At 49.6% G+C, this 12,102-nt stretch overlaps 1 pseudogene; it reads left to right on the top strand.

The window, feature by feature from the left end:
- The first annotated feature begins 7,757 nt into the window (after positions 1-7,757).
- On the top strand, positions 7,758-8,854 carry LOC120230075 (annotated as a pseudogene).
- Positions 8,855-12,102: the final 3,248 nt, after the last annotated feature.

The following is a 12,102-nucleotide window of genomic DNA, read 5'->3' as shown; positions in this document are numbered from 1 at the left end:
TCTGCCCCTCCCCTGGCTGTGCTCTGTCTCTCAAAAACTTTTTAAAAAATGTTAAAAAATTAAATAAACACGGGGCGCCTGGGTGGCTTAGTCGGTTAAGCGTCCGACTTTCACTTAGGTCATGATCTCGCGGTTCGTGGGTTCGAGCCCCGCGTCGGGCTCTGTGCTGACTGGAGCCAGCTCAGAGCCTGGAGCCTATTTCAGAGTCTGTGTCTCCCTCTCTCTCTGACCCTCCCCTGCTCACGCTGTCTCTCTCTCTCTCTCCTAGAAATAAATAAAAATATTAAAAAAAAATTAAATAAACACAAAGAAAAAATAAAATAAATAATGATAATAAAAGGCAATGGGACACAGCCTAAATGTCCATCAGCTGGTAAATGGGTAGACAGAATGTGGTCTGTCCTTAAAATGGAATACTATTCAGCAACTAAGAGGAACCGTCTGTAGATATATGCTATGACATGGATGATCCTCAAAAATGTTATACCCAGGAAAAGAAGCCAGACACGAGAGACTGTGTGTTATTGGCCTATGTGTGTGAAATATGCAGAAAACGCAGAGCTCTAAAGGCAGAAAGTAGACTCGTGGTGACCTGGGGTGAGGACAGCAAAGAACAGTAAATGTGCCGGGGAGATGAGACGCTTTCAAACTGATCTGTGGTGATGGCTCTTGCGTAACCCGGTACATTTCCTAAAAATCACAACATCGTACACGTGCAAAGGGTGAACGATATGGTATGCAAATAAGCCTCGATGATGTAATTCTAAAATATTACTGGGCTCAAAGGTATTGACTTACCGTGTTTTGTGTTGTTTTGTTTCAGAGAACATTATTTTTGACAGACCTGCCCATGTCTGGCAGACACACAGGACCTCATGATTCAGACTCATGGACTCATCATCGTGGTCTTGACCTCATCTCCTTTGTCCCCAAACCCTCACACATTTGTTCTGCTCCAGCTGGGGTGTGCATTCCGGTGGGGGCGGGGGCAGTGTCTGTCGTGCTCACCACTGCGTCCCAGAGCCCTACAAAGAAGGAAAGAATGGTGTCCCCCTCATTCAGGGAAGTGGCAGAGTCTCTAGCCTCTCCTTTTATGTTTATTTATTTATTTTGAGATGGGGAGGGGCAGAGAGAGAGAGAGAGAGAGAGAGAGAGAATCCCACATAGGCTCCATGCTGTCAGTACAGAGTCCGACTTGGGGCTTGATCTTGTGAACCCTGAGATCACGACCTGAGCCCAAACCGAGAGTCGGATGCTTAACCGACTGAGCTGCGGGCATCCCTTCAGTTGCTCTCTCTACACGGTCATCACATAGCCAACCACATGCACCGCCCCCCCCCCTCGGTGGCTGGGCCCTTGGGGACATCTTTACCCTTCAGGAGAGTGTTAAGCTTTGTTCACTGAGTTGCTGGCTTGACATCTTATCCTTGCTCCCCGGGATTACCTAGAGTGGTGTGGGCATTAGCACCTAATGTTTCTTCTGTTTAGGAAGGACCTACTATGTGCCAGGGGCTTCACGTATATAATCTCATTTAACCCTTGCGGCAGTCCAGAGTAGTTACTAATATTATCCCCAAGAACCCGAGGCCCAGAGATGTTAAGACAATCACCGAAGGTCATACAGCTGGTCAGAAGCAGAGCCCGGGATGTGAATGTAGGGCCATTATGCCAAAGTCAAGTCAGTTGAGATTAAAATTGGATCGTTCCACTTTCCAGAGGGTGGATACACCTCTGGGTCATTCAGTGGACAGGAGTGGGATGCTCTCAGTCAGATGTGGGTGTGGGGACTGGACCCCTTGATGACATCTGTTTTAATGCCCAAGAGCTGCATCTTGGGTAATGTAAAGGATTAGGAAAGAGACACTCGATCAACGCCAGTGAATGGTATTTTGCTGCGTCAACTAGGGGTCCTTTCGTTACCTGGGCGCTGCTTTCTACTTCTACCTGCCTCCCATGTTCTCACAGTCTCGGCCTCTCTGCTTCTGTCTTGCAAAAATTGCTTCTTTCTTGTTTCAAGTTGCTGGGGCCTTCGGAGTCTCCCCATTTCTAACCCTGCCTGCTGGCTCCATCTAGTGGTTAGACATGGGAAGTACACTAGCTTCCCTCTGACCAGGTGAGGCAAAGTTTGGGGAAATGAATGCCCTTCTAGCCCTTTTCTCTCAGGGACAACATTGGCAACATTTGTCAGGTCACCAGATTCTCCACATGTAACAGATGGTTACATTTTGCCATAGTAGTCTCTTCAGCTCTCTGCATTTTAATAAAAGTAAAGCTCCAAACCCCATCCCTTCCGTGTTCTTTCCCAAAAGTCATCTCCATGCTGACATTGGAGTGTAAATAAATAAGCTTATTTATTTTTGAAAGACTGTGAGCAGGGGAGGGGCAGAGAGAGAGGGAGACAGAGGATCCCAAGCAGGCTCTGCACTGTCAGCTGGGAGCCCGATGTGGGGCTGGATCCCCCTGTGAGATCATGACCGTAGTGGAAATCAGGAGTCAGACCCTTAACCGACCGAGCCACCCAGGCGCTCCCATCAGTTTGTTTTCTATAGTTAAGAGTCTGTAGTTTGTTTCTCTCTCTCTCTCTTTTTTCCTTTGTTCATTTGCTTTGTTTCTTACATTCCACATATGAGTGAAATCATATGGCTTTGCCTTTCTCTGACTTATTCCGCTTAGCATAATACTCTCTAGCTCCATCCGTGTTTTCATTCTTTTTATGGCTGAATAATATTTCATCATATACACACACGCACATCACATGTTGTTTATCCATTCATCTGGACACTCGGGCTGTTTCCATCATTTGGCTATTGTAAATAATGCTGCAAATAAACATAGGGGTGCATGTATTCCTTTGAGTTAGTGTTTTTATGTTTTTGGGTAAATACCCCCAGGAGGACAATTACTAGATTGTAACAGTAGTCTTATTTTTAACTTTCTGAGGAAGCTCCATACTGTTCTCCACAGTGGCTGCACCAGTTTGCATTCCCTTCGGTTCCTTTCTCCTCTCTATCCATCCTCGCCAACACTGGTTTCGTGTGTTGTTGATATTAGCCATTCTCACAGGTGTGAGGTGACACCCCGTTATGGCTTTGAGTTGGACTTCCCTGATGATGATGATGATGATGTTGAGTATCTGTTTGTGTGTCCGCAGGCCACCTGTATGTCTTCCCTAGAGAAATGCTTGTTCATGTCTTCTGTCCATTTTTGTTCACTGGGTTATTTGGTTTTGGGATGTTGAGTTGAATCAGTTCTTTACATATTTTGGACACTAGCCTTCATCAGACATATCATTTGCAAGTATCTTCTCCCATTCCACAGGCTGTCTTTCAGTTTTATCGATTGTTTCCTTTGCTGTGCAGAAAGCAACGTTTTATTTTGATGTAGTCCCAATAGTTTATTTTTGCTTTCATTTCCCTTGCCTTGGGAGACATCTAGAAAGGTGTTGCTACGATTGATGTCAGAGAAATTGCTGCCTGCGCTCTCTTCTAGGATTTTTATGGTTTTAGGGCTCGCGTTTAGGTCCTTAATCCATTTTGAGTTTATTTTTGTGTACAGTTTAAGAAAGTGGTCCAGTTTCATTCTTCCGCATGTCGCTGTCCAGTTTTCCCAACACCATTTGTTGAAGAGACTGTCTTTATCCCATTGCTTATTCTTGCCTCCTTTGTTAAAGATTGATTGACTGTATAATTGTAGTTTTCTATTTTGTTCCATTGCTCTGTGTGTCCATTTTTGTGCCAGTACCATACTGTTTTGATTACCATGGCTTTGTAATAAACTTGATGTTGAGGTACATGTGCATTTCTAATCTGTAAATAAATGGTGTGCTGTGCCTTTCGCTCAGCTCTTATTCCTGAGATTTAGAGACACTGACACACAGAGTTCAAGTTCCTCCATTTTTGTCTGCCACTTAACATTCCATTGTGGGACTAGACAGTGGTTGCTTATCCATTTTCCTACTGATGGAAAATTAGGTTTGATTCCAATATGTAACATTACAAATAGAGCCTCAACATCCTCCAATGAGTCCCCTGTGTGCATGTGTGAGTCCCTCTAGGGCTGGGCTCTGCACTCTCCGTGCTATGATGGGCAGTTGGGAAGACCCCGGGGAAGCCGTGGAGCCCTGGGTCCAGTCACTTCGCCCAGCATTCTCTCCACAGTGGGAGGTATTCATCCTTTCCTTTTCTTCATGTGACATAATGTGATAAAGCCTTGAAAAGTGGAATTCTGGGGCCGCAGAGCATGCAATCTTCAACTTCACCAGGTACTGCCTAATTAGTCTTGTCTTCTACCTTACCTCTTTAACTGCCTTTGGGGGGCTCTTGCTCCCCCATTAGATAGGGGTGACTTCTGTTTTCTGGGGATACAGCTTAGGACTGCAGAGCACCCAACCACCCATTCATTTCACAAATATTTATTGACATCTGTGCCGGGAGTAGTAAAGTCCCCATCTCTGACCCAGGAAGCTCGTGTCTTTGACGGCCTCTGTGAAACGGGGAGGCCAGCATGTGAACTTGCAAGCAGGGTAAGAGCTGAGCCCCTTTGCCGTTCTTGACAAGACACCCCTCCTTCTCCACCGTGTGCAAAGCACTGGTCACAGGCCTGAAGGGTGCAGAGAGAAGGGTCACCCTTGGTCTCTTTTGAAAGGTATGATGGCTAATTTATGTGTTAGTTTGATTAAGTCATGAGGGGCCCATATAGCTGGTTAAACATTATCTCTGGGTGTGTCTGAGAGGCTGTCTCTGGATGAGATTAACATTTGAATGGTAAACAGAGTAAAGCCATTTTCCTCCCCCTTGTAGGTGGACATTATCCAACCTGTTGCAGGTGTCAGTAGAACAAAAGACTAAGTGAAAACAAATTCTCTGGGGGCCCCTGGGTGGCTCAGGTAAGTGTCCGACTTTGGCTCAGGGCATGATCTTGCAGTCTGTGAGTTCAAGCCCCGCATGGGGCTCTGTGCATCGGGCTCTGTGCTGGAACCTGCTTTGGATTCTGCGTCTCCCTCTCTCTCTGCCCCTCCCCATCTTGTGTTCTGTCTCTTTCTCTCTCTCTCTCTCAAAAATAAATAAATATTTTTTAAAAAAAGAAAGAAAAAGAATCCTCTGGTTGAGTGAATGAATGAATGAAGCTAGGTGTTGGAATGGGGCTGAGCAGGCTGCTGGGCAGAGTGGGAACCACATGGCGGGCATGGGACCGTGTGGGAGGAGACTGGGAGATCCACACTAGAGGCAGATCCTCTGTTAGGAGTGGCCCTTTCCTCATTCATGGTTCATGGGGGGGGGGGATGCCGCCCCCACCCCGGCCACAGCTGATTGGATTGGTGCCACGTGACCCAGGCTGGGCCAATCAAATCCCCTCCCTGGGAATTTGGAATTAGGGCTGAGAGCGGAGCACGGGAGAAGACAGGGACTGCCTGGTGACTCTGGGTGTCTGGAGCAGCACACACAAGGCCAGGTGCCGTGCGGAGAATGGAGCAGATCCACAAAGGGAAGGTGATGGGAGAGAGGGGGCGGGAGAGCCGGGCGCTCCGGACCTGACTCAAGCCCGCCCTCGGCCCCCAGCCCCTCTGCTGGGTAGGTGAGGTACTGTGGGTGTCCTCGGGCCTCATGACCCAGCTCCTTCTGCTGCTTAATCCAGCTCTGGTGTTTCCTTTGGTTGGAAACCCATATGGATGCAATCCATTAACCACCTCCTCCACCACTGGGTTTGGACCTCTGCTGTGTGATCGGTCCGGACAGCAGATTTCCTTTGCATGTTGGGTTTTGCTTATCAACTGAGTTGGCAACCGTTGAGCCCACAGCCACTGGGAGGTCAAGGGGGCGGGGTGTGGGGGGTCCCAGGCGGAGAAGAAACCAGCCTTGGGCTAAACATGTTCTGCCGAGAATTCATGAGCGAACATCTGAGCCTCGAAATAAATGATTGCCGAGGACACACAGCCCGCGGGGGTGTGGCTGGGTTTCCGAGCCAGGCCAGTCATTCCCAAGCCCGGCCCCCGGGTCATCTATCTGTGATCGACAGGGGGGACTGGAGGTGGCACTCAGGGAACAATAGTGAGGGGCTGGAGTGGGACGTTTAAGCACAAGGAAGAGAGAGCTTCTTCAGAAGGTTTTCAACAGCAGCAGCGGTGATACCTTGGGGTGTTTTCCAGTAACATTGTGTTTATAAAGAATTGTCAATGGGGCGGTTGGTCCGTCTCAGGTGACACTGGTAGAAGTTGGAAGAAAACAGCTTCAAGGGATTATAGATGGGAAAATACTTACCCCAGCCCTGGCACTGAGGGCTCTAAAGTGTAATCACTGGGATGCACCCCGCTCCCCCAAGCGGATGGGAGCCATGCTGGGGGGCACCAAGTCTTTGCTGTTTCACCGTGAATCCCAAGGAGGAACAGGGGCCGTGGCCAACACACGGGAAGACTTCGAGCCCTGGAAGATGGATGGGTGCGTTTCCAACATGAGCACAACAGGCGACAGTGGTCCGGGAGTTCAAGGAGATGATACCTCTCCAGAAGTCTTGGTTCCCACACCGACGCCCCGCTTCCTACCTCCCAGCTTCCCATGATGCACTGCACGTCTGTCTCTCACCTCCTACACCATGGCCGTGTGGTCTGCCTTCCTGCCCGAGCCCTCTCCTAAGTAAAGTGCCCCTGACACTCATCATCTCACATGACCAGCAGGGCACCCCTATAAGGCAGAGACTACTGTCACAAACATTCTACAAATGAGGAACCCTGGGGCCCCGAGAGGTTGAGTGACCAGCCCAGGGTCATACACACGGTCATGGCAGAGGCAGATTTTGAATCCAGGCAGTTTGTCTCCTGCTTGGTGAAGGAGAGGGAGAGGCGGGTCAGTGGCTGAAAGTTTGGCGGTAGGGGAAAGGGGGAGCCTTGGAAGGGATCGAGGGTCCGTTCTGGCTCCACCGCTTTCTCATCCTGGAGTGAGCTCCCTGGGCACATTAGCTAACCTCCCTGGATCTCAGTTTCTTTACCTGTAAAATGGAGATTTCCACTGATGCTTCATAGCGTTGCTTTAGCATTAAATTAGATGATGACTTAATGCACCCAGAGCCCAGAAGTTTAGTGAGCATGCAACGCATAAAATAATATATAATGTCATTTCTAAAACATGCAACATTCTGGGGCACCTGGGAGGCTCAGTCGGTTGGGCATCCGACTTCGACTCAGGTCATGATCTCATGAACGTGGGCTCGAGTCCCACGTCGGGCTCTGTGCTGCCAGCTCAGAGCCTGGAGCCAGTTTCAGATTCTGTGTCTCCCTCTCTCTCTGACCCTCCCCTGCTCACGCTGTCTCTCTCGCTCTCTCTCAGAAATAAATAAAAAACATTAAAAAAAATAAAACATGCAATATTCTATAAAAAGCATACTAATCTACAGAGATAGAAAGCAAATCCGTGGCAGATAGGGGAGGGAGGGGGCATGTGGGGGGAGATGCGAGGGAATGATGACAAAATGACAAGAGGGATCTTTTGGGGGTGATGTTCCCTGTCTGGATGGTGGCGATGGTTTTGTGGGCGGAAACATATGTTAAAACGTATCACATTGTACACTTTGAATATGTGCACTTGGTCGTACCTCACCTTGAGCTCAACAAAGCTGTTTAAAAGCCCATGTAATATTATATAGCTGTAAGATTTCATAGAAACAAACTGGACATCATTGTATGCAAAATAACAAACAAGAGAACACCCAACAATGGGGACCCCAGGAGAGCACCTCTGTATAATAGAGACACTGATAAGACTTGGATGAGAACAGGGCTTAACGTAAAGAATTGGCATAAAAAATTGTTTTTCTAATGTCTATTTTTATTTTGAGAGAGAGAAAGAGAGACAGAGACAGAGCATGAGCGGGGAAGGGGCAGAGAGAGAGAGAGAGAGAGAGAGAGAGACAGGATCCAAAGCAGGCTCCAGACTCCGAGCTGTCAGCACAGAGCCCGACTGCCGGGCTCAAACCCACGAGCCATGAGATCATGACCTGAGTCGAAGTCCAGCGCTTAACCGACCGAGCCCCCCAGGCGCCCCGGCATTTTACATAACCTAGGCTTTTGAACTTTTTTTGTTGTCATTGTTTTTGTGACCTTCTGAAGGTCGCAGAGGGTAGTGAGTATGTGACAGAGTCAAAATCTGCACAGATAGTGGAGTCTTGAGACCAGTAGCTCACTAGCACCCTCTAGAGCTTCCCTCCCCAGGTCTCCCCAGCCTTGGGCAGTTTCCCAGTCTACCAGGTGGGGACTTCCCTCCTTACAGTCAAATCCCATGCTTCCGGGAAACAGGTGTGGATGAAGGGGGAGAGGGGAGTGGTGGTGCTGTCTCTGGTCCTGAAAATCTTCCAGCCGGGACACCAGAGGGCTGAGTCCTGTCTGCAGCTGAATCGCCCTTCCAAGACTTCTCTTGTTGCTCTTTGGATTTATGACAGCCTTGAGGAGTCAAGCTAGTGGCTTTGAAGGTTTTTGATTAACAATTTAAACACTGTAAGCAATGCTCCAACAGAGCGGTGATAGAGTAAAGAGAATAATATAGCGTGAGGGCCAGGGGATGGGGGGAGGGTGAGGAAGGCACCAGGCTTCCAGTGACAGTGACAGAAGCCGTCAGCCCCCACAGGCCTGGACAATTTATGAAAACCGACCATACAGCCTGAAGATGGAATGTGGATCTGAATACCCAGAAGCACTCCCCTTTGAAAGGTTTGTAACAGAAATGAATATAAAAGGAATAGTAGTGACAGCAAAATGGCAGGATTTGCGTACCATCAAAGTTTTCCTATGAGAGCTTTGGTGCTTAATGGTGTCTAAAGAAAATAGGAAACTCCCTCAGCCGTGGAAGGCCCGTGTTACAGTAATTAATATAAAAGAAACATAGGCCTCCACTACCTTGCCCCTGATCTGACTTAAACAGTCTGCATTTTCCATAGCAGCAAAGTTTCTAGATAAGTCCTGCAGACTTCAGAGTCTTGGAAGTTCCCATTCTAAGGCAAAGTATCCTTTTTTTTTTTATTTAAAAAATTTTTTTTAATGTTTTTTATTTATTTCTAGGAGAGAGAGAGAGAGAGAGAGACAGCGTGAGCAGGGGAGGGTCAGAGAGAGCGGGAGTCACAGACTCTGAAACAGGCTCCAGGCTCTGAGCTTGCCGTCAGCACAGAGTCCGATGCAGGGCTCGAACCCACGAACCGCGAGATCATGACCTAAGCGAAAGTCGGACGCTTAACCGACTAAGCCACCCAGGCGCCCCTAAGGCAATATATCCTAATAAGATACTGTAAATTATAGGAAATGTTTGTCAACTTGAAATACATAAATTGTTTTATTAAAAAATTTTAAATTTTCTTGGGGGCGCCTCGGTGGCTCCGTCGGTTAAGCGTCCGACTTCGGCTCAGATCATGAGCTCACGGTTTGTGGGTTCGAGCCCCACGTCGGGCTCTGTGCTGACAGCTCAGAGCCTGGAGCCTGTTTCAGATTCTGTGTCTCCCTCTCTCTCTCTGACCCTCCCCTGCTCATGCTGTTTCTCTCTCTCTCTCTCAGAAATAAATAAAAAAACATTAAAAATTAAAAAAAATAAACATGTTTGTTGAGCTCCTACTGTATATGGGGCACAGTTCCAAGCATTAGAGGAACAGAGCACGACAGACGAGTTCCCTCCTGGAGGTCTCAGGCCAGTGGGAGAGTTGACAAGACAGGGACACAAACAGGGTGACAGGGAGAGTAGGTGCCTGTGGGGGGGGGGGTGGGTGGAAGTGCAGGTGGGCTTCAAGCTGAGGCCTGAAAGTTCTCAGCCAAGTGACGCTCTGAAGCAAGAACCCCGGCGGAGAGAACAGGGTGCTTGGGAGACAGAAGGGGCTGGGGGCTTGAGAATAAAAGTATGTGGGAGGTGACGGTCTGAGAGGAAGGCAGAGGCACCTCATGTAGGGCCCTGAGGTCAGAATAAAAAGAGTAGATGTTTTTTCTTAAGGGTTTTTGGAAGCCATTGACAGGTTGAATGAGGAAGTGACAGGATCCCGTTTGTTGTGAAAACGCCACCTGTCTCCAGGGGAGTGTGTTGAATCGGGAGTGAGATGGTCCTGTCTCTCGTGGGGAATATGAGTCAGGGGGCTCAGGTGCAGATGCAGGGGACTGCCCGGGGGGCTGCTGTGGTCACCCGTGATGGAGGCCGGGCTGGGGGTGGTCCAGGTGCTGGAGGCGACTGGAGAGCTTTGGACGGGTTTGGGGTCAGCAACCCCCTGATGGATTAGAAGTGGAGTCTGGGGGAGGAAAGAATCCAGGACAACCACTAGCTCTGGGTCTAAGCGGCTGGTGGAAGGTGGGTCCACTTCCTGAGCTAGGGGCCATGGGGGAGGGACACGTTTGGGGGAAACAATCAAGGCTGCTGTCTGACTTACAGATGGGGAGATGCCTGGTGAGCAGCCAAGTGGAGATGTGCAGTGTGCAGCCAGAGGCAGGGTCTCGGGGGAGAAAGTTGGGGCCTCTCACCCAGGGAGAGAGGATGGAGAGAGAATGGATCTGGAATGGAGCCCCAGGGCCGTTCAGGATTGTAGAGCGGGGAGACGGGGAAGATGTGGCAACCAAGAGGCTGATGGTAGAGAGGAAGGAAGCCATCTGGCCAGAGAACCGAGCTCCGGATCCACACGTAAGACTTCCTAGCAGTTGCCAATCCAGAAGGAAGGCACCAACTCCTAGTAAATGCAGAGTCAACATAAGGATGAAGAGTCAATGCCTCCTAAGCAGGATAGGATTTCAGGTTGGGGTCTTCACATGTGTTTTGCTCACACACCTCTTTTGTGCATTTTTATTTATTTATTTAAAATACTTTTTTAATGTTTTATTTATTTCTGAGAGAGAGAGACAGACAGACAGCGTGAGCAGGGGAGGGTCAGAGAGGGGGAGACACAGAATCTGAAACAGACTGTCAGCACAGAGCCCAATGCGGGGCTCCAACCCATGAACCGTGAGATCATGACCTGAACCGAGGTTGGAGGTGTAACTGACTGAGCCACCCAGGTGCCCCTGTGCATTTTTAGATTGACATTGCAAATGTTCATCATAAGTTTAAGTGGTTGCAAAAGACCCAATTTCCTGTCTACTGTATCAACATTTAAGACAATATTGCTACTTTGCTCTTCTGATGTATTCAGTGGAATCCAGCCCTGCAGCAATTTTACTCATTGTTCAGGTCAAAACAGAGACCTGGAGGAGAGCCTTCCCCAACCTGCAGACTGGGTGAGGTGCCCCCTCTGTGTGTCCCACATCACAGCACTGACCTCAAGGGCTGTAACCATCTGTTGCCCCTCTGTGTCCCCCACCTAGGCGGAGAGCTCTGGGAGGGCAGGGACTCTGTCCGCCTGGTACCTGCTGTATCGCCAGCATATGGCACGGAATCTGACACAGAGCCAGTGTTCGTTAAATATTTGTTGACAGGTTGGCGGATGGGTAAACTCAACCCACTTTAGCAAAGTCTGGGCCAAGGTTACCTGGACCAAAGTCCTCACTGAACCCAAGAGCCACGGTGATCTCTGTGCTGACCGTGCTGCTCCTCCTGTAAAACCCTGCGTGGCTCCCTATGCCCCTGCAGACTAGAGGTCAAACTCCTCATAGCACCTGCAGGTCTTCCCATTCCAGTCTCCACCTGGCTCTGCCCTGTCATGGTCACCAGCCTCCACCACGTGAAATAGTTCTCCAAACCGCAGTGTCTGTTCTGTGCGAACGTCCCACTCCTCACTTGTTGCTGGGCTAACTACCGCCTTTCAATCCCAGGTTAGACAGAAGCTTTCCCGCTTCACGGCCCTTGCGCGTCTCCCACCGCCCGGGATGGGCTCCTGCCCCATAGCCTGGAGACTGGAGAAGGCCAGGGCCGGCTCCCTCTCCTTCACCGCTGTCTTCCCCGCCGCCTGCGGAGTGACAGACCGGGCTCCTAGTTTGTGCATCCCGGCCGGGGCCTCCAGGGCTCAGAGCAGCTGTTTCAGGAAGGCAGGTGGTAGGCAGACACGGGGGACGCTCATGACAGCTGCAGGGGAAGGGATGGCAAGGCCAAAGGCGCGGGCTCGAGACGAGAAGAAGCGCGCGACGGGCTCCTGAAAGCCCAGTCGCCGGCCGCCTCTCGC

Source organism: Hyaena hyaena, unplaced genomic scaffold (genome assembly GCF_003009895.1).
Source record: "Hyaena hyaena isolate Hyena2069 unplaced genomic scaffold, ASM300989v1 scaffold_38, whole genome shotgun sequence".
Taxonomy (NCBI): Eukaryota; Metazoa; Chordata; class Mammalia; order Carnivora; family Hyaenidae; genus Hyaena; species Hyaena hyaena.
Note: the sequence above shows the minus strand (reverse complement) of the source record. Positions and strands in the feature narration are given on the sequence as shown.